Source organism: Cucumis melo, chromosome 12 (assembly GCF_025177605.1).
Source record: "Cucumis melo cultivar AY chromosome 12, USDA_Cmelo_AY_1.0, whole genome shotgun sequence".
In the NCBI taxonomy this organism is placed as follows: domain Eukaryota; kingdom Viridiplantae; phylum Streptophyta; class Magnoliopsida; order Cucurbitales; family Cucurbitaceae; genus Cucumis; species Cucumis melo.
Genome location: NC_066868.1, coordinates 3,890,200 through 3,908,448, shown reverse-complemented (window position 1 = coordinate 3,908,448; position 18,249 = coordinate 3,890,200). Strand labels below are relative to the sequence as shown.

At 51.3% G+C, this 18,249-nt stretch overlaps 56 non-coding genes across 56 annotated transcripts; all 56 read right to left on the bottom strand.

Annotated features, from left to right (window-relative positions):
- Positions 1-93: 93 nt before the first annotated feature.
- On the bottom strand, positions 94-212 carry LOC127145379 (5S ribosomal RNA). The gene has a single exon (XR_007817158.1). It is a non-coding gene; the product is annotated as a 5S ribosomal RNA (ribosomal RNA).
- A 204-nt stretch (positions 213-416) lies between these two features.
- On the bottom strand, positions 417-535 carry LOC127144611 (5S ribosomal RNA). The gene has a single exon (XR_007816399.1). It is a non-coding gene; the product is annotated as a 5S ribosomal RNA (ribosomal RNA).
- A 203-nt stretch (positions 536-738) lies between these two features.
- LOC127145378 (5S ribosomal RNA) lies at positions 739-857 on the bottom strand. The gene has a single exon (XR_007817157.1). It is a non-coding gene; the product is annotated as a 5S ribosomal RNA (ribosomal RNA).
- Positions 858-1,061: 204 nt separating this feature from the next.
- Positions 1,062-1,180, bottom strand: LOC127145011 (5S ribosomal RNA). The gene has a single exon (XR_007816796.1). It is a non-coding gene; the product is annotated as a 5S ribosomal RNA (ribosomal RNA).
- A 204-nt stretch (positions 1,181-1,384) lies between these two features.
- Positions 1,385-1,503, bottom strand: LOC127145463 (5S ribosomal RNA). The gene has a single exon (XR_007817245.1). It is a non-coding gene; the product is annotated as a 5S ribosomal RNA (ribosomal RNA).
- A 205-nt stretch (positions 1,504-1,708) lies between these two features.
- Positions 1,709-1,827, bottom strand: LOC127145377 (5S ribosomal RNA). Its single transcript, XR_007817156.1, has one exon. It is a non-coding gene; the product is annotated as a 5S ribosomal RNA (ribosomal RNA).
- A 204-nt stretch (positions 1,828-2,031) lies between these two features.
- LOC127144799 (5S ribosomal RNA) lies at positions 2,032-2,150 on the bottom strand. The gene has a single exon (XR_007816587.1). It is a non-coding gene; the product is annotated as a 5S ribosomal RNA (ribosomal RNA).
- Positions 2,151-2,354: 204 nt separating this feature from the next.
- Positions 2,355-2,473, bottom strand: LOC127145376 (5S ribosomal RNA). Its single transcript, XR_007817155.1, has one exon. It is a non-coding gene; the product is annotated as a 5S ribosomal RNA (ribosomal RNA).
- Positions 2,474-2,677: 204 nt separating this feature from the next.
- LOC127145003 (5S ribosomal RNA) lies at positions 2,678-2,796 on the bottom strand. Its single transcript, XR_007816790.1, has one exon. It is a non-coding gene; the product is annotated as a 5S ribosomal RNA (ribosomal RNA).
- Positions 2,797-3,000: 204 nt separating this feature from the next.
- Positions 3,001-3,119, bottom strand: LOC127145461 (5S ribosomal RNA). The gene has a single exon (XR_007817243.1). It is a non-coding gene; the product is annotated as a 5S ribosomal RNA (ribosomal RNA).
- Positions 3,120-3,322: 203 nt separating this feature from the next.
- Positions 3,323-3,441, bottom strand: LOC127145375 (5S ribosomal RNA). Its single transcript, XR_007817154.1, has one exon. It is a non-coding gene; the product is annotated as a 5S ribosomal RNA (ribosomal RNA).
- Positions 3,442-3,645: 204 nt separating this feature from the next.
- Positions 3,646-3,764, bottom strand: LOC127145374 (5S ribosomal RNA). The gene has a single exon (XR_007817153.1). It is a non-coding gene; the product is annotated as a 5S ribosomal RNA (ribosomal RNA).
- Positions 3,765-3,968: 204 nt separating this feature from the next.
- Positions 3,969-4,087, bottom strand: LOC127145372 (5S ribosomal RNA). The gene has a single exon (XR_007817151.1). It is a non-coding gene; the product is annotated as a 5S ribosomal RNA (ribosomal RNA).
- Positions 4,088-4,291: 204 nt separating this feature from the next.
- Positions 4,292-4,410, bottom strand: LOC127145002 (5S ribosomal RNA). The gene has a single exon (XR_007816789.1). It is a non-coding gene; the product is annotated as a 5S ribosomal RNA (ribosomal RNA).
- Positions 4,411-4,614: 204 nt separating this feature from the next.
- Positions 4,615-4,733, bottom strand: LOC127145460 (5S ribosomal RNA). The gene has a single exon (XR_007817242.1). It is a non-coding gene; the product is annotated as a 5S ribosomal RNA (ribosomal RNA).
- A 205-nt stretch (positions 4,734-4,938) lies between these two features.
- On the bottom strand, positions 4,939-5,057 carry LOC127145371 (5S ribosomal RNA). The gene has a single exon (XR_007817150.1). It is a non-coding gene; the product is annotated as a 5S ribosomal RNA (ribosomal RNA).
- Positions 5,058-5,261: 204 nt separating this feature from the next.
- LOC127144798 (5S ribosomal RNA) lies at positions 5,262-5,380 on the bottom strand. The gene has a single exon (XR_007816586.1). It is a non-coding gene; the product is annotated as a 5S ribosomal RNA (ribosomal RNA).
- Positions 5,381-5,584: 204 nt separating this feature from the next.
- Positions 5,585-5,703, bottom strand: LOC127145370 (5S ribosomal RNA). Its single transcript, XR_007817149.1, has one exon. It is a non-coding gene; the product is annotated as a 5S ribosomal RNA (ribosomal RNA).
- A 204-nt stretch (positions 5,704-5,907) lies between these two features.
- Positions 5,908-6,026, bottom strand: LOC127145001 (5S ribosomal RNA). The gene has a single exon (XR_007816788.1). It is a non-coding gene; the product is annotated as a 5S ribosomal RNA (ribosomal RNA).
- A 204-nt stretch (positions 6,027-6,230) lies between these two features.
- LOC127145459 (5S ribosomal RNA) lies at positions 6,231-6,349 on the bottom strand. Its single transcript, XR_007817241.1, has one exon. It is a non-coding gene; the product is annotated as a 5S ribosomal RNA (ribosomal RNA).
- A 203-nt stretch (positions 6,350-6,552) lies between these two features.
- On the bottom strand, positions 6,553-6,671 carry LOC127145369 (5S ribosomal RNA). The gene has a single exon (XR_007817148.1). It is a non-coding gene; the product is annotated as a 5S ribosomal RNA (ribosomal RNA).
- A 204-nt stretch (positions 6,672-6,875) lies between these two features.
- Positions 6,876-6,994, bottom strand: LOC127145368 (5S ribosomal RNA). Its single transcript, XR_007817147.1, has one exon. It is a non-coding gene; the product is annotated as a 5S ribosomal RNA (ribosomal RNA).
- Positions 6,995-7,198: 204 nt separating this feature from the next.
- On the bottom strand, positions 7,199-7,317 carry LOC127145367 (5S ribosomal RNA). Its single transcript, XR_007817146.1, has one exon. It is a non-coding gene; the product is annotated as a 5S ribosomal RNA (ribosomal RNA).
- Positions 7,318-7,521: 204 nt separating this feature from the next.
- LOC127145366 (5S ribosomal RNA) lies at positions 7,522-7,640 on the bottom strand. Its single transcript, XR_007817145.1, has one exon. It is a non-coding gene; the product is annotated as a 5S ribosomal RNA (ribosomal RNA).
- A 204-nt stretch (positions 7,641-7,844) lies between these two features.
- LOC127144654 (5S ribosomal RNA) lies at positions 7,845-7,963 on the bottom strand. Its single transcript, XR_007816442.1, has one exon. It is a non-coding gene; the product is annotated as a 5S ribosomal RNA (ribosomal RNA).
- Positions 7,964-8,166: 203 nt separating this feature from the next.
- On the bottom strand, positions 8,167-8,285 carry LOC127144904 (5S ribosomal RNA). The gene has a single exon (XR_007816691.1). It is a non-coding gene; the product is annotated as a 5S ribosomal RNA (ribosomal RNA).
- Positions 8,286-8,489: 204 nt separating this feature from the next.
- LOC127145365 (5S ribosomal RNA) lies at positions 8,490-8,608 on the bottom strand. The gene has a single exon (XR_007817144.1). It is a non-coding gene; the product is annotated as a 5S ribosomal RNA (ribosomal RNA).
- A 204-nt stretch (positions 8,609-8,812) lies between these two features.
- Positions 8,813-8,931, bottom strand: LOC127144843 (5S ribosomal RNA). Its single transcript, XR_007816631.1, has one exon. It is a non-coding gene; the product is annotated as a 5S ribosomal RNA (ribosomal RNA).
- A 204-nt stretch (positions 8,932-9,135) lies between these two features.
- Positions 9,136-9,254, bottom strand: LOC127145364 (5S ribosomal RNA). The gene has a single exon (XR_007817143.1). It is a non-coding gene; the product is annotated as a 5S ribosomal RNA (ribosomal RNA).
- A 204-nt stretch (positions 9,255-9,458) lies between these two features.
- On the bottom strand, positions 9,459-9,577 carry LOC127144653 (5S ribosomal RNA). Its single transcript, XR_007816441.1, has one exon. It is a non-coding gene; the product is annotated as a 5S ribosomal RNA (ribosomal RNA).
- A 204-nt stretch (positions 9,578-9,781) lies between these two features.
- On the bottom strand, positions 9,782-9,900 carry LOC127145363 (5S ribosomal RNA). Its single transcript, XR_007817142.1, has one exon. It is a non-coding gene; the product is annotated as a 5S ribosomal RNA (ribosomal RNA).
- A 204-nt stretch (positions 9,901-10,104) lies between these two features.
- On the bottom strand, positions 10,105-10,223 carry LOC127145361 (5S ribosomal RNA). The gene has a single exon (XR_007817140.1). It is a non-coding gene; the product is annotated as a 5S ribosomal RNA (ribosomal RNA).
- A 204-nt stretch (positions 10,224-10,427) lies between these two features.
- Positions 10,428-10,546, bottom strand: LOC127145360 (5S ribosomal RNA). Its single transcript, XR_007817139.1, has one exon. It is a non-coding gene; the product is annotated as a 5S ribosomal RNA (ribosomal RNA).
- A 204-nt stretch (positions 10,547-10,750) lies between these two features.
- Positions 10,751-10,869, bottom strand: LOC127145359 (5S ribosomal RNA). Its single transcript, XR_007817138.1, has one exon. It is a non-coding gene; the product is annotated as a 5S ribosomal RNA (ribosomal RNA).
- Positions 10,870-11,073: 204 nt separating this feature from the next.
- LOC127144779 (5S ribosomal RNA) lies at positions 11,074-11,192 on the bottom strand. Its single transcript, XR_007816567.1, has one exon. It is a non-coding gene; the product is annotated as a 5S ribosomal RNA (ribosomal RNA).
- A 204-nt stretch (positions 11,193-11,396) lies between these two features.
- On the bottom strand, positions 11,397-11,515 carry LOC127144671 (5S ribosomal RNA). Its single transcript, XR_007816459.1, has one exon. It is a non-coding gene; the product is annotated as a 5S ribosomal RNA (ribosomal RNA).
- Positions 11,516-11,719: 204 nt separating this feature from the next.
- LOC127145358 (5S ribosomal RNA) lies at positions 11,720-11,838 on the bottom strand. Its single transcript, XR_007817137.1, has one exon. It is a non-coding gene; the product is annotated as a 5S ribosomal RNA (ribosomal RNA).
- Positions 11,839-12,042: 204 nt separating this feature from the next.
- On the bottom strand, positions 12,043-12,161 carry LOC127145357 (5S ribosomal RNA). Its single transcript, XR_007817136.1, has one exon. It is a non-coding gene; the product is annotated as a 5S ribosomal RNA (ribosomal RNA).
- A 204-nt stretch (positions 12,162-12,365) lies between these two features.
- LOC127145356 (5S ribosomal RNA) lies at positions 12,366-12,484 on the bottom strand. Its single transcript, XR_007817135.1, has one exon. It is a non-coding gene; the product is annotated as a 5S ribosomal RNA (ribosomal RNA).
- A 204-nt stretch (positions 12,485-12,688) lies between these two features.
- Positions 12,689-12,809, bottom strand: LOC127144967 (5S ribosomal RNA). The gene has a single exon (XR_007816754.1). It is a non-coding gene; the product is annotated as a 5S ribosomal RNA (ribosomal RNA).
- A 204-nt stretch (positions 12,810-13,013) lies between these two features.
- On the bottom strand, positions 13,014-13,132 carry LOC127145355 (5S ribosomal RNA). Its single transcript, XR_007817134.1, has one exon. It is a non-coding gene; the product is annotated as a 5S ribosomal RNA (ribosomal RNA).
- Positions 13,133-13,336: 204 nt separating this feature from the next.
- On the bottom strand, positions 13,337-13,455 carry LOC127145354 (5S ribosomal RNA). The gene has a single exon (XR_007817133.1). It is a non-coding gene; the product is annotated as a 5S ribosomal RNA (ribosomal RNA).
- A 204-nt stretch (positions 13,456-13,659) lies between these two features.
- Positions 13,660-13,778, bottom strand: LOC127145353 (5S ribosomal RNA). The gene has a single exon (XR_007817132.1). It is a non-coding gene; the product is annotated as a 5S ribosomal RNA (ribosomal RNA).
- A 204-nt stretch (positions 13,779-13,982) lies between these two features.
- LOC127145352 (5S ribosomal RNA) lies at positions 13,983-14,101 on the bottom strand. The gene has a single exon (XR_007817131.1). It is a non-coding gene; the product is annotated as a 5S ribosomal RNA (ribosomal RNA).
- Positions 14,102-14,461: 360 nt separating this feature from the next.
- Positions 14,462-14,580, bottom strand: LOC127145350 (5S ribosomal RNA). The gene has a single exon (XR_007817129.1). It is a non-coding gene; the product is annotated as a 5S ribosomal RNA (ribosomal RNA).
- A 204-nt stretch (positions 14,581-14,784) lies between these two features.
- On the bottom strand, positions 14,785-14,903 carry LOC127145349 (5S ribosomal RNA). Its single transcript, XR_007817128.1, has one exon. It is a non-coding gene; the product is annotated as a 5S ribosomal RNA (ribosomal RNA).
- Positions 14,904-15,107: 204 nt separating this feature from the next.
- On the bottom strand, positions 15,108-15,226 carry LOC127144910 (5S ribosomal RNA). The gene has a single exon (XR_007816697.1). It is a non-coding gene; the product is annotated as a 5S ribosomal RNA (ribosomal RNA).
- Positions 15,227-15,430: 204 nt separating this feature from the next.
- On the bottom strand, positions 15,431-15,549 carry LOC127145348 (5S ribosomal RNA). Its single transcript, XR_007817127.1, has one exon. It is a non-coding gene; the product is annotated as a 5S ribosomal RNA (ribosomal RNA).
- A 204-nt stretch (positions 15,550-15,753) lies between these two features.
- LOC127144689 (5S ribosomal RNA) lies at positions 15,754-15,872 on the bottom strand. Its single transcript, XR_007816477.1, has one exon. It is a non-coding gene; the product is annotated as a 5S ribosomal RNA (ribosomal RNA).
- Positions 15,873-16,076: 204 nt separating this feature from the next.
- On the bottom strand, positions 16,077-16,195 carry LOC127145347 (5S ribosomal RNA). The gene has a single exon (XR_007817126.1). It is a non-coding gene; the product is annotated as a 5S ribosomal RNA (ribosomal RNA).
- Positions 16,196-16,399: 204 nt separating this feature from the next.
- LOC127144842 (5S ribosomal RNA) lies at positions 16,400-16,518 on the bottom strand. Its single transcript, XR_007816630.1, has one exon. It is a non-coding gene; the product is annotated as a 5S ribosomal RNA (ribosomal RNA).
- Positions 16,519-16,722: 204 nt separating this feature from the next.
- Positions 16,723-16,841, bottom strand: LOC127144817 (5S ribosomal RNA). Its single transcript, XR_007816605.1, has one exon. It is a non-coding gene; the product is annotated as a 5S ribosomal RNA (ribosomal RNA).
- A 204-nt stretch (positions 16,842-17,045) lies between these two features.
- LOC127144816 (5S ribosomal RNA) lies at positions 17,046-17,164 on the bottom strand. Its single transcript, XR_007816604.1, has one exon. It is a non-coding gene; the product is annotated as a 5S ribosomal RNA (ribosomal RNA).
- A 204-nt stretch (positions 17,165-17,368) lies between these two features.
- Positions 17,369-17,487, bottom strand: LOC127144726 (5S ribosomal RNA). The gene has a single exon (XR_007816514.1). It is a non-coding gene; the product is annotated as a 5S ribosomal RNA (ribosomal RNA).
- Positions 17,488-17,691: 204 nt separating this feature from the next.
- LOC127144610 (5S ribosomal RNA) lies at positions 17,692-17,810 on the bottom strand. The gene has a single exon (XR_007816398.1). It is a non-coding gene; the product is annotated as a 5S ribosomal RNA (ribosomal RNA).
- A 204-nt stretch (positions 17,811-18,014) lies between these two features.
- On the bottom strand, positions 18,015-18,133 carry LOC127145346 (5S ribosomal RNA). The gene has a single exon (XR_007817125.1). It is a non-coding gene; the product is annotated as a 5S ribosomal RNA (ribosomal RNA).
- Between the last annotated feature and the right edge of the window lie 116 nt (positions 18,134-18,249).

Here is an 18,249-nt window from a genome sequence, read left to right as displayed (position 1 = left end):
CGAGCCGGGGCGGCTGCACGACTTGAAAACACGGTGGGAGAAAGAAACAAAATGGTAGGATTGAAAAAAATAATAATAAAAAAAATAGAAAAAGGGGTGCAACACGAGGACTTCCCAAGTGGTCACCCAACTTAGTACTACTCTCGCCCAAGCACGCTTAACTGCGGAGTTCTGATGGGATCCGGTGCATTAGTGCTGGTATGATCGCACCCATCACGGAATGCGCAGAAAATGCATATAAGCCATGTCGGCCAGAATCTCCCACGCATGCTCGACCGGTCGGAACGGCCACCGGGACCCGCACGAGCGTGTGCATGAGCATACGAGCCGGGGCGGCTGCACGACTTGAAAACACGGTGGGAGAAAGAAACAAAATGGTAGGATTGAAAAAAATAATAATAAAAAAAATAGAAAAAGGGGTGCAACACGAGGACTTCCCAAGTGGTCACCCAACTTAGTACTACTCTCGCCCAAGCACGCTTAACTGCGGAGTTCTGATGGGATCCGGTGCATTAGTGCTGGAATGATCGCACCCATCACGGAATGCGCAGAAAATGCATATAAGCCATGTCGGCCAGAATCTCCCACGCATGCTCGACCGGTCGGAACGGCCACCGGGACCCGCACGAGCGTGTGCATGAGCATACGAGCCGGGGCGGCTGCACGACTTGAAAACACGGTGGGAGAAAGAAACAAAATGGTAGGATTGAAAAAAATAATAATAAAAAAATAGAAAAAGGGGTGCAACACGAGGACTTCCCAAGTGGTCACCCAACTTAGTACTACTCTCGCCCAAGCACGCTTAACTGCGGAGTTCTGATGGGATCCGGTGCATTAGTGCTGGTATGATCGCACCCATCACGGAATGCGCAGAAAATGCATATAAGCCATGTCGGCCAGAATCTCCCACGCATGCTCGACCGGTCGGAACGGCCACCGGGACCCGCACGAGCGTGTGCATGAGCATACGAGCCGGGGCGGCTGCACGACTTGAAAACACGGTGGGAGAAAGAAACAAAATGGTAGGATTGAAAAAAATAATAATAAAAAAAATAGAAAAAGGGGTGCAACAGGAGGACTTCCCAAGTGGTCACCCAACTTAGTACTACTCTCGCCCAAGCACGCTTAACTGCGGAGTTTTGATGGGATCCGGTGCATTAGTGCTGGTATGATCGCACCCATCACGGAATGCGCAGAAAATGCATATAAGCCATGTCGGCCAGAATCTCCCACGCATGCTCGACCGGTCGGAACGGCCACCGGGACCCGCACGAGCGTGTGCATGAGCATACGACCCGGGGCGGCTGCACGACTTGAAAACACGGTGGGAGAAAGAAACAAAATGGTAGGATTGAAAAAAATAATAATAAAAAAAATAGAAAAAGGGGTGCAACACGAGGACTTCCCAAGTGGTCACCCAACTTAGTACTACTCTCGCCCAGGCACGCTTAACTGCGGAGTTCTGATGGGATCCGGTGCATTAGTGCTGGTATGATCGCACCCATCACGAAATGCGCAGAAAATGCATATAAGCCATGTCGGCCAGAATCTCCCACGCATGCTCGACCGGTCGGAACGGCCACCGGGACCCGCACGAGCGTGTGCATGAGCATACGAGCCGGGGCGGCTGCACGACTTGAAAACACGGTGGGAGAAAGAAACAAAATGGTAGGATTGAAAAAAATAATAAAAAAAAAAAATAGAAAAAGGGGTGCAACACGAGGACTTCCCAAGTGGTCACCCAACTTAGTACTACTCTCGCCCAAGCACGCTTAACTGCGGAGTTCTGATGGGATCCGGTGCATTAGTGCTGGTATGATCGCACCCATCACGGAATGCGCAGAAAATGCATATAAGCCATGTCGGCCAGAATCTCCCACGCATGCTCGACCGGTCGGAACGGCCACCGGGACCCGCACGAGCGTGTGCATGAGCATACGAGCCGGGGCGGCTGCACGACTTGAAAACACGGTGGGAGAAAGAAACAAAATGGTAGGATTGAAAAAAATAATAATAAAAAAAATAGAAAAAGGGGTGCAACACGAGGACTACCCAAGTGGTCACCCAACTTAGTACTACTCTCGCCCAAGCACGCTTAACTGCGGAGTTCTGATGGGATCCGGTGCATTAGTGCTGGTATGATCGCACCCATCACGGAATGCGCAGAAAATGCATATAAGCCATGTCGGCCAGAATCTCCCACGCATGCTCGACCGGTCGGAACGGCCACCGGGACCCGCACGAGCGTGTGCATGAGCATACGAGCCGGGGCGGCTGCACGACTTGAAAACACGGTGGGAGAAAGAAACAAAATGGTAGGATTGAAAAAAATAATAATAAAAAAAATAGAAAAAGGGGTGCAACACGAGGACTTCCCAAGTGGTCACCCAACTTAGTACTACTCTCGCCCAAGCACGCTTAACTGCGGAGTTCTGATGGGATCCGGTGCATTAGTGCTGGTATGATCGCACCCATCACGGAATGCGCAGAAAATGCATATAAGCCATGTCGGCCAGAATCTCCCACGCATGCTCGACCGGTCGGAACGGCCACCGGGACCCGCACGAGCGTGTGCATGAGCATACGAGCCGGGGCGGCTGCACGACTTGAAAACACGGTGGGAGAAAGAAACAAAATGGTAGGATTGAAAAAAATAATAATAAAAAAAATAGAAAAAGGGGTGCAACAAGAGGACTTCCCAAGTGGTCACCCAACTTAGTACTACTCTCGCCCAAGCACGCTTAACTGCGGAGTTTTGATGGGATCCGGTGCATTAGTGCTGGTATGATCGCACCCATCACGGAATGCGCAGAAAATGCATATAAGCCATGTCGGCCAGAATCTCCCACGCATGCTCGACCGGTCGGAACGGCCACCGGGACCCGCACGAGCGTGTGCATGAGCATACGACCCGGGGCGGCTGCACGACTTGAAAACACGGTGGGAGAAAGAAACAAAATGGTAGGATTGAAAAAAATAATAATAAAAAAAATAGAAAAAGGGGTGCAACACGAGGACTTCCCAAGTGGTCACCCAACTTAGTACTACTCTCGCCCAGGCACGCTTAACTGCGGAGTTCTGATGGGATCCGGTGCATTAGTGCTGGTATGATCGCACCCATCACGAAATGCGCAGAAAATGCATATAAGCCATGTCGGCCAGAATCTCCCACGCATGCTCGACCGGTCGGAACGGCCACCGGGACCCGCACGAGCGTGTGCATGAGCATACGAGCCGGGGCGGCTGCACGACTTGAAAACACGGTGGGAGAAAGAAACAAAATGGTAGGATTGAAAAAAATAATAAAAAAAAAATAGAAAAAGGGGTGCAACACGAGGACTTCCCAAGTGGTCACCCAACTTAGTACTACTCTCGCCCAAGCACGCTTAACTGCGGAGTTCTGATGGGATCCGGTGCATTAGTGCTGGTATGATCGCACCCATCACGGAATGCGCAGAAAATGCATATAAGCCATGTCGGCCAGAATCTCCCACGCATGCTCGACCGGTCGGAACGGCCACCGGGACCCGCACGAGCGTGTGCATGAGCATACGAGCCGGGGCGGCTGCACGACTTGAAAACACGGTGGGAGAAAGAAACAAAATGGTAGGATTGAAAAAAATAATAATAAAAAAAATAGAAAAAGGGGTGCAACACGAGGACTTCCCAAGTGGTCACCCAACTTAGTACTACTCTCGCCCAAGCACGCTTAACTGCGGAGTTCTGATGGGATCCGGTGCATTAGTGCTGGTATGATCGCACCCATCACGGAATGCGCAGAAAATGCATATAAGCCATGTCGGCCAGAATCTCCCACGCATGCTCGACCGGTCGGAACGGCCACCGGGACCCGCACGAGCGTGTGCATGAGCATACGAGCCGGGGCGGCTGCACGACTTGAAAACACGGTGGGAGAAAGAAACAAAATGGTAGGATTGAAAAAAATAATAATAAAAAAAATAGAAAAAGGGGTGCAACACGAGGACTTCCCAAGTGGTCACCCAACTTAGTACTACTCTCGCCCAAGCACGCTTAACTGCGGAGTTCTGATGGGATCCGGTGCATTAGTGCTGGTATGATCGCACCCATCACGGAATGCGCAGAAAATGCATATAAGCCATGTCGGCCAGAATCTCCCACGCATGCTCGACCGGTCGGAACGGCCACCGGGACCCGCACGAGCGTGTGCATGAGCATACGAGCCGGGGCGGCTGCACGACTTGAAAACACGGTGGGAGAAAGAAACAAAATGGTAGGATTGAAAAAAATAATAATAAAAAAAATAGAAAAAGGGGTGCAACAAGAGGACTTCCCAAGTGGTCACCCAACTTAGTACTACTCTCGCCCAAGCACGCTTAACTGCGGAGTTTTGATGGGATCCGGTGCATTAGTGCTGGTATGATCGCACCCATCACGGAATGCGCAGAAAATGCATATAAGCCATGTCGGCCAGAATCTCCCACGCATGCTCGACCGGTCGGAACGGCCACCGGGACCCGCACGAGCGTGTGCATGAGCATACGACCCGGGGCGGCTGCACGACTTGAAAACACGGTGGGAGAAAGAAACAAAATGGTAGGATTGAAAAAAATAATAATAAAAAAAATAGAAAAAGGGGTGCAACACGAGGACTTCCCAAGTGGTCACCCAACTTAGTACTACTCTCGCCCAGGCACGCTTAACTGCGGAGTTCTGATGGGATCCGGTGCATTAGTGCTGGTATGATCGCACCCATCACGAAATGCGCAGAAAATGCATATAAGCCATGTCGGCCAGAATCTCCCACGCATGCTCGACCGGTCGGAACGGCCACCGGGACCCGCACGAGCGTGTGCATGAGCATACGAGCCGGGGCGGCTGCACGACTTGAAAACACGGTGGGAGAAAGAAACAAAATGGTAGGATTGAAAAAAATAATAAAAAAAAAAAATAGAAAAAGGGGTGCAACACGAGGACTTCCCAAGTGGTCACCCAACTTAGTACTACTCTCGCCCAAGCACGCTTAACTGCGGAGTTCTGATGGGATCCGGTGCATTAGTGCTGGTATGATCGCACCCATCACGGAATGCGCAGAAAATGCATATAAGCCATGTCGGCCAGAATCTCCCACGCATGCTCGACCGGTCGGAACGGCCACCGGGACCCGCACGAGCGTGTGCATGAGCATACGAGCCGGGGCGGCTGCACGACTTGAAAACACGGTGGGAGAAAGAAACAAAATGGTAGGATTGAAAAAAATAATAATAAAAAAAATAGAAAAAGGGGTGCAACACGAGGACTACCCAAGTGGTCACCCAACTTAGTACTACTCTCGCCCAAGCACGCTTAACTGCGGAGTTCTGATGGGATCCGGTGCATTAGTGCTGGTATGATCGCACCCATCACGGAATGCGCAGAAAATGCATATAAGCCATGTCGGCCAGAATCTCCCACGCATGCTCGACCGGTCGGAACGGCCACCGGGACCCGCACGAGCGTGTGCATGAGCATACGAGCCGGGGCGGCTGCACGACTTGAAAACACGGTGGGAGAAAGAAACAAAATGGTAGGATTGAAAAAAATAATAATAAAAAAAATAGAAAAAGGGGTGCAACACGAGGACTTCCCAAGTGGTCACCCAACTTAGTACTACTCTCGCCCAAGCACGCTTAACTGCGGAGTTCTGATGGGATCCGGTGCATTAGTGCTGGTATGATCGCACCCATCACGGAATGCGCAGAAAATGCATATAAGCCATGTCGGCCAGAATCTCCCACGCATGCTCGACCGGTCGGAACGGCCACCGGGACCCGCACGAGCGTGTGCATGAGCATACGAGCCGGGGCGGCTGCACGACTTGAAAACACGGTGGGAGAAAGAAACAAAATGGTAGGATTGAAAAAAATAATAATAAAAAAAATAGAAAAAGGGGTGCAACAAGAGGACTTCCCAAGTGGTCACCCAACTTAGTACTACTCTCGCCCAAGCACGCTTAACTGCGGAGTTTTGATGGGATCCGGTGCATTAGTGCTGGTATGATCGCACCCATCACGGAATGCGCAGAAAATGCATATAAGCCATGTCGGCCAGAATCTCCCACGCATGCTCGACCGGTCGGAACGGCCACCGGGACCCGCACGAGCGTGTGCATGAGCATACGACCCGGGGCGGCTGCACGACTTGAAAACACGGTGGGAGAAAGAAACAAAATGGTAGGATTGAAAAAAATAATAATAAAAAAAATAGAAAAAGGGGTGCAACACGAGGACTTCCCAAGTGGTCACCCAACTTAGTACTACTCTCGCCCAGGCACGCTTAACTGCGGAGTTCTGATGGGATCCGGTGCATTAGTGCTGGTATGATCGCACCCATCACGAAATGCGCAGAAAATGCATATAAGCCATGTCGGCCAGAATCTCCCACGCATGCTCGACCGGTCGGAACGGCCACCGGGACCCGCACGAGCGTGTGCATGAGCATACGAGCCGGGGCGGCTGCACGACTTGAAAACACGGTGGGAGAAAGAAACAAAATGGTAGGATTGAAAAAAATAATAAAAAAAAAATAGAAAAAGGGGTGCAACACGAGGACTTCCCAAGTGGTCACCCAACTTAGTACTACTCTCGCCCAAGCACGCTTAACTGCGGAGTTCTGATGGGATCCGGTGCATTAGTGCTGGTATGATCGCACCCATCACGGAATGCGCAGAAAATGCATATAAGCCATGTCGGCCAGAATCTCCCACGCATGCTCGACCGGTCGGAACGGCCACCGGGACCCGCACGAGCGTGTGCATGAGCATACGAGCCGGGGCGGCTGCACGACTTGAAAACACGGTGGGAGAAAGAAACAAAATGGTAGGATTGAAAAAAATAATAATAAAAAAAATAGAAAAAGGGGTGCAACACGAGGACTTCCCAAGTGGTCACCCAACTTAGTACTACTCTCGCCCAAGCACGCTTAACTGCGGAGTTCTGATGGGATCCGGTGCATTAGTGCTGGTATGATCGCACCCATCACGGAATGCGCAGAAAATGCATATAAGCCATGTCGGCCAGAATCTCCCACGCATGCTCGACCGGTCGGAACGGCCACCGGGACCCGCACGAGCGTGTGCATGAGCATACGAGCCGGGGCGGCTGCACGACTTGAAAACACGGTGGGAGAAAGAAACAAAATGGTAGGATTGAAAAAAATAATAATAAAAAAAATAGAAAAAGGGGTGCAACACGAGGACTTCCCAAGTGGTCACCCAACTTAGTACTACTCTCGCCCAAGCACGCTTAACTGCGGAGTTCTGATGGGATCCGGTGCATTAGTGCTGGTATGATCGCACCCATCACGGAATGCGCAGAAAATGCATATAAGCCATGTCGGCCAGAATCTCCCACGCATGCTCGACCGGTCGGAACGGCCACCGGGACCCGCACGAGCGTGTGCATGAGCATACGAGCCGGGGCGGCTGCACGACTTGAAAACACGGTGGGAGAAAGAAACAAAATGGTAGGATTGAAAAAAATAATAATAAAAAAAATAGAAAAAGGGGTGCAACACGAGGACTTCCCAAGTGGTCACCCAACTTAGTACTACTCTCGCCCAAGCACGCTTAACTGCGGAGTTCTGATGGGATCCGGTGCATTAGTGCTGGTATGATCGCACCCATCACGGAATGCGCAGAAAATGCATATAAGCCATGTCGGCCAGAATCTCCCACGCATGCTCGACCGGTCGGAACGGCCACCGGGACCCGCACGAGCGTGTGCATGAGCATACGAGCCGGAGCGGCTGCACGACTTGAAAACACGGTGGGAAAAAGAAACAAAATGGTAGGATTGAAAAAAATAATAATAAAAAAAATAGAAAAAGGGGTGCAACACGAGGACTTCCCAAGTGGTCACCCAACTTAGTACTACTCTCGCCCAAGCACGCTTAACTGCGGAGTTCTGATGGGATCCGGTGCATTAGTGCTGGTTTGATCGCACCCATCACGGAATGCGCAGAAAATGCATATAAGCCATGTCGGCCAGAATCTCCCACGCATGCTCGACCGGTCGGAACGGCCACCGGGACCCGCACGAGCGTGTGCATGAGCATACGAGCCGGGGCGGCTGCACGACTTGAAAACACGGTGGGAGAAAGAAACAAAATGGTAGGATTGAAAAAATAATAATAAAAAAAATAGAAAAAGGGGTGCAACACGAGGACTTCCCAAGTGGTCACCCAACTTAGTACTACTCTCGCCGAAGCACGCTTAACTGCGGAGTTCTGATGGGATCCGGTGCATTAGTGCTGGTATGATCGCACCCATCACGGAATGCGCAGAAAATGCATATAAGCCATGTCGGCCAGAATCTCCCACGCATGCTCGACCGGTCGGAACGGCCACCGGGACCCGCACGAGCGTGTGCATGAGCATACGAGCCGGGGCGGCTGCACGACTTGAAAACACGGTGGGAGAAAGAAACAAAATGGTAGGATTGAAAAAAATAATAATAAAAAAAATAGAAAAAGGGGTGCAACACGAGGACTTCCCAAGTGGTCACCCAACTTAGTACTACTCTCGCCCAAGCACGCTTAACTGCGGAGTTCTGATGGGATCCGGTGCATTAGTGCTGGTATGATCGCACCCATCACGGAATGCGCAGAAAATGCATATAAGCCATGTCGGCCAGAATCTCCCACGCATGCTCGACCGGTCGGAACGGCCACCGGGACCCGCACGAGCGTGTGCATGAGCATACGAGCCGGGGCGGCTGCACGACTTGAAAACACGGTGGGAGAAAGAAACAAAATGGTAGGATTGAAAAAAATAATAATAAAAAAAATAGAAAAAGGGGTGCAACACGAGGACTTCCCAAGTGGTCACCCAACTTAGTACTACTCTCGCCCAAGCACGCTTAACTGCGGAGTTCTGATGGGATCCGGTGCATTACTGCTGGTATGATCGCACCCATCACGGAATGCGCAGAAAATGCATATAAGCCATGTCGGCCAGAATCTCCCACGCATGCTCGACCGGTCGGAACGGCCACCGGGACCCGCACGAGCGTGTGCATGAGCATACGAGCCGGGGCGGCTGCACGACTTGAAAACACGGTGGGAGAAAGAAACAAAATGGTAGGATTGAAAAAAATAATAATAAAAAAAATAGAAAAAGGGGTGCAACACGAGGACTTCCCAAGTGGTCACCCAACTTAGTACTACTCTCGCCCAAGCACGCTTAACTGCGGAGTTCTGATGGGATCCGGTGCATTAGTGCTGGTATGATCGCACCCATCACGGAATGCGCAGAAAATGCATATAAGCCATGTCGGCCAGAATCTCCCACGCATGCTCGACCGGTCGGAACGGCCACCGGGACCCGCACGAGCGTGTGCATGAGCATACGAGCTGGGGCGGCTGCACGACTTGAAAACACGGTGGGAGAAAGAAACAAAATGGTAGGATTGAAAAAAATAATAATAAAAAAAATAGAAAAAGGGGTGCAACACGAGGACTTCCCAAGTGGTCACCCAACTTAGTACTACTCTCGCCCAAGCACGCTTAACTGCGGAGTTCTGATGGGATCCGGTGCATTAGTGCTGGTTTGATCGCACCCATCACGGAATGCGCAGAAAATGCATATAAGCCATGTCGGCCAGAATCTCCCACGCATGCTCGACCGGTCGGAACGGCCACCGGGACCCGCACGAGCGTGTGCATGAGCATACGAGCCGGGGCGGCTGCACGACTTGAAAACACGGTGGGAGAAAGAAACAAAATGGTAGGATTGAAAAAAATAATAATAAAAAAAATAGAAAAAGGGGTGCAACACGAGGACTTCCCAAGTGGTCACCCAACTTAGTACTACTCTCGCCCAAGCACGCTTAACTGCGGAGTTCTGATGGGATCCGGTGCATTAGTGCTGGTATGATCGCACCCATCACGGAATGCGCAGAAAATGCATATAAGCCATGTCGGCCAGAATCTCCCACGCATGCTCGACCGGTCGGAACGGCCACCGGGACCCGCACGAGCGTGTGCATGAGCATACGAGCCGGGGCGGCTGCACGACTTGAAAACACGGTGGGAGAAAGAAACAAAATGGTAGGATTGAAAAAAATAATAATAAAAAAAATAGAAAAAGGGGTGCAACACGAGGACTTCCCAAGTGGTCACCCAACTTAGTACTACTCTCGCCCAAGCACGCTTAACTGCGGAGTTCTGATGGGATCCGGTGCATTAGTGCTGGTATGATCGCACCCATCACGGAATGCGCAGAAAATGCATATAAGCCATGTCGGCCAGAATCTCCCACGCATGCTCGACCGGTCGGAACGGCCACCGGGACCCGCACGAGCGTGTGCATGAGCATACGAGCCGGGGCGGCTGCACGACTTGAAAACACGGTGGGAGAAAGAAACAAAATGGTAGGATTGAAAAAAATAATAATAAAAAAAATAGAAAAAGGGGTGCAACACGAGGACTTCCCAAGTGGTCACCCAACTTAGTACTACTCTCGCCCAAGCACGCTTAACTGCGGAGTTCTGATGGGATCCGGTGCATTAGTGCTGGTATGATCGCACCCATCACGGAATGCGCAGAAAATGCATATAAGCCATGTCGGCCAGAATCTCCCACGCATGCTCGACCGGTCGGAACGGCCACCGGGACCCGCACGAGCGTGTGCATGAGCATACGAGCCGGGGCGGCTGCACGACTTGAAAACACGGTGGGAGAAAGAAACAAAATGGTAGGATTGAAAAAAATAATAATAAAAAAAATAGAAAAAGGGGTGCAACACGAGGACTTCCCAAGTGGTCACCCAACTTAGTACTACTCTCGCCCAAGCACGCTTAACTGCGGAGTTCTGATGGGATCCGGTGCATTAGTGCTGGTATGATCGCACCCATCACGGAATGCGCAGAAAATGCATATAAGCCATGTCGGCCAGAATCTCCCACGCATGCTCGACCGGTCGGAACGGCCACCGGGACCCGCACGAGCGTGTGCATGAGCATACGAGCCGGGGCGGCTGCACGACTTGAAAACACGGTGGGAGAAAGAAACAAAATGGTAGGATTGAAAAAAATAATAATAAAAAAAATAGAAAAAGGGGTGCAACACGAGGACTTCCCAAGTGGTCACCCAACTTAGTACTACTCTCGCCCAAGCATGCTTAACTGCGGAGTTCTGATGGGATCCGGTGCATTAGTGCTGGTATGATCGCACCCATCATGGAATGCGCAGAAAATGCATATAAGCCATGTCGGCCAGAATCTCCCACGCATGCTCGACCGGTCGGAACGGCCACCGGGACCCGCACGAGCGTGTGCATGAGCATACGAGCCGGGGCGGCTGCACGACTTGAAAACACGGTGGGAGAAAGAAACAAAATGGTAGGATTGAAAAAAATAATAATAAAAAAAATAGAAAAAGGGGTGCAACACGAGGACTTCCCAAGTGGTCACCCAACTTAGTACTACTCTCGCCCAAGCACGCTTAACTGCAGAGTTCTGATGGGATCCGGTGCATTAGTGCTGGTATGATCGCACCCATCACGGAATGCGCAGAAAATGCATATAAGCCATGTCGGCCAGAATCTCCCACGCATGCTCGACCGGTCGGAACGGCCACCGGGACCCGCACGAGCGTGTGCATGAGCATACGAGCCGGGGCGGCTGCACGACTTGAAAACACGGTGGGAGAAAGAAACAAAATGGTAGGATTGAAAAAAATAATAATAAAAAAAATAGAACAAGGGGTGCAACACGAGGACTTCCCAAGTGGTCACCCAACTTAGTACTACTCTCGCCCAAGCACGCTTAACTGCGGAGTTCTGATGGGATCCGGTGCATTAGTGCTGGTATGATCGCACCCATCACGGAATGCGCAGAAAATGCATATAAGCCATGTCGGCCAGAATCTCCCACGCATGCTCGACCGGTCGGAACGGCCACCGGGACCCGCACGAGCGTGTGCATGAGCATACGAGCCGGGGCGGCTGCACGACTTGAAAACACGGTGGGAGAAAGAAACAAAATGGTAGGATTGAAAAAAATAATAATAAAAAAAATAGAAAAAGGGGTGCAACACGAGGACTTCCCAAGTGGTCACCCAACTTAGTACTACTCTCGCCCAAGCACGCTTAACTGCGGAGTTCTGATGGGATCCGGTGCATTAGTGCTGGTATGATCGCACCCATCACGGAATGCGCAGAAAATGCATATAAGCCATGTCGGCCAGAATCTCCCACGCATGCTCGACCGGTCGGAACGGCCACCGGGACCCGCACGAGCGTGTGCATGAGCATACGAGCCGGGGCGGCTGCACGACTTGAAAACACGGTGGGAGAAAGAAACAAAATGGTAGGATTGAAAAAAATAATAATAAAAAAAATAGAAAAAGGGGTGCAACACGAGGACTTCCCAAGTGGTCACCCAACTTAGTACTACTCTCGCCCAAGCACGCTTAACTGCGGAGTTCTGATGGGATCCGGTGCATTAGTGCTGGTATGATCGCACCCATCACGGAATGCGCAGAAAATGCATATAAGCCATGTCGGCCAGAATCTCCCACGCATGCTCGACCGGTCGGAACGGCCACCGGGACCCGCACGAGCGTGTGCATGAGCATACGAGCCGGGGCGGCTGCACGACTTGAAAACACGGTGGGAGAAAGAAACAAAATGGTAGGATTGAAAAAAATAATAATAAAAAAAATAGAAAAAGGGGTGCAACACGAGGACTTCCCAAGTGGTCACACCCAACTTAGTACTACTCTCGCCCAAGCACGCTTAACTGCGGAGTTCTGATGGGATCCGGTGCATTAGTGCTGGTATGATCGCACCCATCACGGAATGCGCAGAAAATGCATATAAGCCATGTCGGCCAGAATCTCCCACGCATGCTCGACCGGTCGGAACGGCCACCGGGACCCGCACGAGCGTGTGCATGAGCATACGAGCCGGGGCGGCTGCACGACTTGAAAACACGGTGGGAGAAAGAAACAAAATGGTAGGATTGAAAATAATAATAATAAAAAAAATAGAAAAAGGGGTGCAACACGAGGACTTCCCAAGTGGTCACCCAACTTAGTACTACTCTCGCCCAAGCACGCTTAACTGCGGAGTTCTGATGGGATCCGGTGCATTAGTGCTGGTATGATCGCACCCATCATGGAATGCGCAGAAAATGCATATAAGCCATGTCGGCCAGAATCTCCCACGCATGCTCGACCGGTCGGAACGGCCACCGGGACCCGCACGAGCGTGTGCATGAGCATACGAGCCGGGGCGGCTGCACGACTTGAAAACACGGTGGGAGAAAGAAACAAAATGGTAGGATTGAAAAAAATAATAATAAAAAAAATAGAAAAAGGGGTGCAACACGAGGACTTCCCAAGTGGTCACCCAACTTAGTACTACTCTCGCCCAAGCACGCTTAACTGCGGAGTTCTGATGGGATCCGGTGCATTAGTGCTGGTATGATCGCACCCATCACGGAATGCGCAGAAAATGCATATAAGCCATGTCGGCCAGAATCTCCCACGCATGCTCGACCGGTCGGAACGGCCACCGGGACCCGCACGAGCGTGTGCATGAGCATACGAGCCGGGGCGGCTGCACGACTTGAAAACACGGTGGGAGAAAGAAACAAAATGGTAGGATTGAAAAAAATAATAATAAAAAAAATAGAAAAAGGGGTGCAACACGAGGACTTCCCAAGTGGTCACCCAACTTAGTACTACTCTCGCCCAAGCACGCTTAACTGCGGAGTTCTGATGGGATCCGGTGCATTAGTGCTGGTATGATCGCACCCATCACGGAATGCGCAGAAAATGCATATAAGCCATGTCGGCCAGAATCTCCCACGCATGCTCGACCGGTCGGAACGGCCACCGGGACCCGCACGAGCGTGTGCATGAGCATACGAGCCGGGGCGGCTGCACGACTTGAAAACACGGTGGGAGAAAGAAACAAAATGGTAGGATTGAAAAAAATAATAATAAAAAAAATAGAAAAAGGGGTGCAACACGAGGACTTCCCAAGTGGTCACCCAACTTAGTACTACTCTCGCCCAAGCACGCTTAACTGCGGAGTTCTGATGGGATCCGGTGCATTAGTGCTGGTATGATCGCACCCATCACGGAATGCGCAGAAAATGCATATAAGCCATGTCGGCCAGAATCTCCCACGCATGCTCGACCGGTCGGAACGGCCACCGGGACCCGCACGAGCGTGTGCATGAGCATACGAGCCGGTGCATTCCGGTGCATTAGTGCTGGTATGATCGCACCCATCACGGAATGCGCAGAAAATGCATATAAGCCATGTCGGCCAGAATCTCCCACGCATGCTCGACCGGTCGGAACGGCCACCGGGACCCGCACGAGCGTGTGCATGAGCATACGAGCCGGGGCGGCTGCACGACTTGAAAACACGGTGGGAGAAAGAAACAAAATGGTAGGATTGAAAAAAATAATAATAAAAAAAATAGAAAAAGGGGTGCAACACGAGGACTTCCCAAGTGGTCACCCAACTTAGTACTACTCTCGCCCAAGCACGCTTAACTGCGGAGTTCTGATGGGATCCGGTGCATTAGTGCTGGTATGATCGCACCCATCACGGAATGCGCAGAAAATGCATATAAGCCATGTCGGCCAGAATCTCCCACGCATGCTCGACCGGTCGGAACGGCCACCGGGACCCGCACGAGCGTGTGCATGAGCATACGAGCCGGGGCGGCTGCACGACTTGAAAACACGGTGGGAGAAAGAAACAAAATGGTAGGATTGAAAAAAATAATAATAAAAAAAATAGAAAAAGGGGTGCAACACGAGGACTTCCCAAGTGGTCACCCAACTTAGTACTACTCTCGCCCAAGCACGCTTAACTGCGGAGTTCTGATGGGATCCGGTGCATTAGTGCTGGTATGATCGCACCCATCACGGAATGCGCAGAAAATGCATATAAGCCATGTCGGCCAGAATCTCCCACGCATGCTCGACCGGTCGGAACGGCCACCGGGACCCGCACGAGCGTGTGCATGAGCATACGAGCCGGGGCGGCTGCACGACTTGAAAACACGGTGGGAGAAAGAAACAAAATGGTAGGATTGAAAAAAATAATAATAAAAAAAATAGAAAAAGGGGTGCAACACGAGGACTTCCCAAGTGGTCACCCAACTTAGTACTACTCTCGCCCAAGCACGCTTAACTGCGGCGTTCTAATGGGATCCGGTGCATTAGTGCTGGTATGATCGCACCCATCACGGAATGCGCAGAAAATGCATATAAGCCATGTCGGCCAGAATCTCCCACGCATGCTCGACCGGTCGGAACGGCCACCGGGACCCGCACGAGCGTGTGCATGAGCATACGAGCCGGGGCGGCTGCACGACTTGAAAACACGGTGGGAGAAAGAAACAAAATGGTAGGATTGAAAAAAATAATAAAAAAAAAAATAGAAAAAGGGGTGCAACACGAGGACTTCCCAAGTGGTCACCCAACTTAGTACTACTCTCGCCCAAGCACGCTTAACTGCGGAGTTCTGATGGGATCCGGTGCATTAGTGCTGGTATGATCGCACCCATCAGGGAATGCGCAGAAAATGCATATAAGCCATGTCGGCCAGAATCTCCCACGCATGCTCGACCGGTCGGAACGGCCACCGGGACCCGCACGAGCGTGTGCATGAGCATACGAGCCGATGCGGCTGCACGACTTGAAAACACGGTGGGAGAAAGAAACAAAATGGTAGGATTGAAAAAAATAATAATAAAAAAAATAGAAAAAGGGGTGCAACACGAGGACTTCCCAAGTGGTCACCCAACTTAGTACTACTCTCGCCCAAGCACGATTAACTGCGGAGTTCTGATGGGATCCGGTGCATTAGTGCTGGTATGATCGCACCCATCACGGAATGCGCAGAAAATGCATATAAGCCATGTCGGCCAGAATCTCCCACGCATGCTCGACCGGTCGGAACGGCCACCGGGACCCGCACGAGCGTGTGCATGAGCATACGAGCCGATGCGGCTGCACGACTTGAAAACACGGTGGGAGAAAGAAACAAAATGGTAGGATTGAAAAAAATAATAATAAAAAAAATAGAAAAAGGGGTGCAACACGAGGACTTCCCAAGTGGTCACCCAACTTAGTACTACTCTCGCCCAAGCACGCTTAACTGCGGAGTTCTGATGGGATCCGGTGCATTAGTGCTGGTATGATCGCACCCATCACGGAATGCGCAGAAAATGCATATAAGCCATGTCGGCCAGAATCTCCCACGCATGCTCGACCGGTCGGAACGGCCACCGGGACCCGCACGAGCGTGTGCATGAGCATACGAGCCGGGGCGGCTGCACGACTTGAAAACACGGTGGGAGAAAGAAACAAAATGGTAGGATTGAAAAAAATAATAATAAAAAAAATAGAAAAAGGGGTGCAACACGAGGACTTCCCAAGTGGTCACCCAACTTAGTACTACTCTCGCCCAAGCACGCTTAACTGCGGAGTTCTGATGGGATCCGGTGCATTAGTGCTGGTTTGATCACACCCATCACGGAATGCGCAGAAAATGCATATAAGCCATGTCGGCCAGAATCTCCCACGCATGCTCGACCGGTCGGAACGGCCACCGGGACCCGCACGAGCGTGTGCATGAGCATACGAGCCGGGGCGGCTGCACGACTTGAAAACACGGTGGGAGAAAGAAACAAAATGGTAGGATTGAAAAAAATAATAATAAAAAAAATAGAAAAAGGGGTGCAACACGAGGACTTCCCAAGTGGTCACCCAACTTAGTAGTACTCTCGCCCAAGCACGCTTAACTGCGGAGTTCTGATGGGATCCGGTGCATTAGTGCTGGTATGATCGCACCCATCACGGAATGCGCAGAAAATGCATATAAGCCATGTCGGCCAGAATCTCCCACGCATGCTCGACCGGTCGGAACGGCCACCGGGACCCGCACGAGCGTGTGCATGAGCATACGACCCGGGGCGGCTGCACGACTTGAAAACACGGTGGGAGAAAGAAACAAAATGGTAGGATTGAAAAAAATAATAATAAAAAAAATAGAAAAAGGGGTGCAACACGAGGACTTCCCAAGTGGTCACCCAACTTAATACTACTCTCGCCCAAGCACGCTTAACTGCGGAGTTCTAATGGGATCCGGTGCATTAGTGCTGGTATGATCGCACCCATCACGGAATGCGCAGAAAATGCATATAAGCCATGTCGGCCAGAATCTCCCACGCATGCTCGACCGGTCGGAACGGCCACCGGGACCCGCACGAGCGTGTGCATGAGCATACGAGCCGGGGCGGCTGCACGACTTGAAAACACGGTGGGAGAAAGAAACAAAATGGTAGGATTGAAAAAAATAATAATAAAAAAAATAGAAAAAGGGGTGCAACACGAGGACTTCCCAAGTGGTCACCCAACTTAATACTACTCTCGCCCAAGCACGCTTAACTGCGGAGTTCTGATGGGATCCGGTGCATTAGTGCTGGTATGATCGCACCCATCACGGAATGCGCAGAAAATGCATATAAGTCATGTCGGCCAGAATCTCCCACGCATGCTCGACCGGTCGGAACGGCCACCGGGACCCGCACGAGCGTGTGCATGAGCATACGAGCCGGGGCGGCTGCACGACTTGAAAACACGGTGGGAGAAAGAAACAAAATGGTAGGATTGAAAAAAATAATAATAAAAAAAATAGAAAAAGGGGTGCAACACGAGGACTTCCCAAGTGGTCACCCAACTTAGTACTACTCTCGCCCAAGCACGCTTAACTGCGGAGTTCTGATGGGATCCGGTGCATTAGTGCTGGAATGATCGCACCCATCACGGAATGCGCAGAAAATGCATATAAGCCATGTCGGCCAGAATCTCCCACGCATGCTCGACCGGTCGGAACGGCCACCGGGACCCGCACGAGCGTGTGCATGAGCATACGAGCCGATGCGGCTGCACGACTTGAAAACACGGTGGGAGAAAGAAACAAAATGGTAGGATTGAAAAAAATAATAATAAAAAAAATAGAAAAAGGGGTGCAACACGAGGACTTCCCAAGTGGTCACCCAACTTAGTACTACTCTCGCCCAAGCACGCTTAACTGCGGAGTTCTGATGGGATCCGGTGCATTAGTGCTGGTATGATCGCACCCATCACGGAATGCGCAGAAAATGCATATAAGCCATGTCGGCCAGAATCTCCCACGCATGCTCGACCGGTCGGAACGGCCACCGGGACCCGCACGAGCGTGTGCATGAGCATACGAGC